A 3,541-nucleotide genomic window follows, 5' to 3' on the forward strand; every position below is an offset into this window, starting at 1 on the left:
AACTTCCCCAATGTGGCAAAGGAAAAAGACTTCCAGGAAGTCGAGAAAGCTCAGAGTCACACAGAAGTTGGACCCGAGGAGGAACACACCAAGGCACATCATAATTACATTAGCCAAGATCAAAAATAAGGAGAGAATCGTAGAAGCAGCAAGAGAAAAGAAGACAGTTACCCAGAAGAGAGATCCCATAAGACTGTCAGCTGATTTTTCAAAAGAGACCTTGCAGGCAAGAAGGGGCTGGAAAGAAACATTTGAAGACATGAAAGGCAAGGACCTACATCCAAGATTACTCTATCCAGCAAATCTTCCCTTTAGAATGGAAGGGCAGATAAAGTTCTTCCCTAAGAGAATAAGTAGCGTCAATGGTAGGTAGAAAATAGACAGGGGGAGGAAGAACTTTAAGGTCAAGCTAAAGGAGTTCATCATCACCAAGTCCTTATTATATGGAATGTTAAAGGGATTTATCTAAGAAAAAGAAGATAAAAATATCAACAGTAAAATGACAGCAAACTCACAGTTATTAACAACCACACTTAAAACAAAAACAAAAGCAAACTAAGCAAACAACTAGAACAGGAACAGTATTGGACACCATTCTGTGTGGCATGGGCCCAGCTCACACTTGAAGACTCACAGGACCCAAGACCACGGATAGATTCTCCTATGGGGAATCAGGCCTGCATAGTACCTAGACTGCTATGAGACTTGCTTTTGCTAAAACTCTCTCACCCTGAATTGAGACAGCAAGTGCTTACTGTAACTTCCTAAAGTCTGTGCTAAATCTCCCCAGTATGGAGTATAACCAGTTCAACCACTTTTATCCTTCCATTTGCAAATATCCTCCTTCTGTGATGTGATTAGCAGCATCCTCTCCTTTGTTTTCTGTAAAAGGTAACCACCTAAAGCAAACCTGTGGATAGTAAATGAGGACCATCATGTAATGTGCCCCAAAGAGCCATAAAGGGGCCTTGCCTACCAAGGCAAGGGCCAAGGCTTTTTCTCCGCTTGAGAGAGAAGCTGCACTGTCCCTTTTCTTCCACAGGACTCAGTAGTTCATGTGAATTTGTAGTGTCTCATCCACAATTTTGTGGACCCCATGAGCCAGGGTCCACATCAAACAGAACCACAGAAATGGAGATCACATGGAGGGTTATAAACAGGGGACTGGGAGGGAAAGAGAGGGGGAAAAGGTACAGAGAATAAGTAGCATCAATGGTAGGTAGAAAATAGACAGGGGGAGGTTAAGTATAGTATAGGAAATGTAGAAGCCAAAGAACTTATATGTATGACCCATGGACATGAACCAAAGGGGGGGGAATGTGGGTGGGAGGGGGTGTGGAGGGTAGGGGGAAATAAGGGGGGAAAACAGGACAACTGTAACAGCATAATCAATAAAATACATTAAAAAATTTATATGGAACCATAAACAACCACAGAGAGCCTCAGCAGTTTTGAGAAAGAAGAACAAAGTAGGAGGGATCACAATACCTGAAATAAAATTTTGTTACAAGGCCACAGTAATCAAAACAATCTAGTATTGTTGTAAGCACAGACACCTAGATCAATGGAACAAAATAGAGAGCCCAGAAATAAAACCAAGTCTTTATGGTCAATTAATATTCAACAAAGGGGTCAGAAGCATAAAATGGAATAAAAATATCCTCTTCAACAAATGGCATTGGGATATCTGGATAGGTATGTGCAAAAAAAAAAAAAATGAAACTTGACCACCTACTTACACCATATGCAAAAATAAACTCAAGGTGGATAAAAGACTGAAAAATAAGTCACCATAATATAAAAGTCTTATAAAAGTATTAGAGGAGAACACAGGCAGGAAAATCTCAGATATTTCAATCAACAATATTTTCATTGATATGTCCCTAGAACAAGGGATATAAAGGAAAGAATAAACAAATGGGATCTCATCAAAATAAAAAGCTTCTGTATGGCTAAAGAAAACATCAGCAAAATGAAAAGGGAACCAACCATATGAGAAAATATATTTGCCAATGATACCTCAGACAAAGGTTTGATCTCCAAATTATATAAGGAATTCACACGATTCCACACCAGGAAGACAAACAATCCAATTGGGCAAATGACCTAAACAGACACTTCTCCAATGAGGAGATACAGAAGTCCCAGAGACATATGAACATACGTTCAGCATCACTAGCCATGAGAAAGATTCAAATTAAAATGACAATTAGATACCACCTCACACCAGTCAGAATGGCCATCATAAACAAATTAACAAGTAACAAGTGCTGGCAAGATTGTTGAGAAAAGGGAACCCTAGTACACTGCTGGGGAGAATGCAGATTAGTGCAGTCACTGTGGAAAACAGTATGGAATTTCCTCAGCAAACTAAAAATGAAATTGCCTTTTGAACCAGCAATTCCACTGCTGGGATAATACCCTAAGAATCCTGAAATACCAATTCAAAAGAACCAATGCACCTTAATGTACATAGCAGCAGAATTTACAATAGTCAAGCGCTGGAAGCAACCTAAGTGCCTGCCCATCAGTAAATGAGTGGATCAAAAAACTCTAGTACATGTATACAATGGAATACTAAGCAGCAGAAAGCAAGAAGGAGCACCTACTGTTTGGGACAGGATGGATGGAACTGGAGAGTATTATGCTAAGTGAAATAAGCCAGAAATCAAAAGAGAAATAAATACCATATGATCTCATCAGAAGTAGAACCTAATAAAAAAAGCAAGCAAAATATAACCAGAGACCTTAAAACAATGAAGAACTGATGGTAACCAGAGTGAGGGGAGGGGGAATAACAGAGGAAAGAAGAGGGAGGGTCATCAAGGAACATGTATGAAGGACCCATGTACAAAGTCAACAGGGGCATGGAATTCAGTGTGGGAGGTTGGGTGCTTGGGGCAGGGGAGAATGGTGGGGGGAAATGGGGACAACTTTAGTTGAACAACAATAAAAGAAAAGATGGCAGCTGAACAAAGTTAAAAAACACAGGGGAACTGGCCTAAGTATCACATCATAGGAGGGGCTGGTTATGAGGTCACATAGTACATTCTGGGCTGAGTATTTAAAATAAGGGTGGGCTGAAAGAGAAGTCACATCATTTGAAAGGGTTTAGAAAAGGGGTCCTGCTCTGCCATGAGGTCTGGTGTATAAGAAATTGCCATGAAGTTTGGAGTAGGAGTTGCCACATGGTTTGGAATAAGAGCTGGATTAAGAAGAGCAGACCTACCCTGGCTGGTGTAGCTCAGTGCATTGAGTGTGGGCCTGCAAACCAAAGCATCGTCGGTTTGATTCCCAGTCTGGGCACATGCCTGGGTTGCAGGCCATGTCCCCAGTATGGGGTGTGCTAGAGGCAACCACACATTGACATTTCACTCTCCCTCTTTCTCCGCCCCTTCCCCCCTCTCTAAAAATAAATAAATAAATAAATCTTTAAAAAAAGAAAGAGCAGGAAACCCACCCGGAGAAAATGGTGACAGAGCTGATGGAGTTGTGCAGGGACCACCTGGATTTGTGAGAGATGCTTGGAGCTGAACTAACC

Source organism: Phyllostomus hastatus, unplaced genomic scaffold (genome assembly GCF_019186645.2).
Source record: "Phyllostomus hastatus isolate PE091 unplaced genomic scaffold, TTU_PhHast_1.1 phas_scaffold_28, whole genome shotgun sequence".
Lineage (NCBI taxonomy): Eukaryota > Metazoa > Chordata > Mammalia > Chiroptera > Phyllostomidae > Phyllostomus > Phyllostomus hastatus.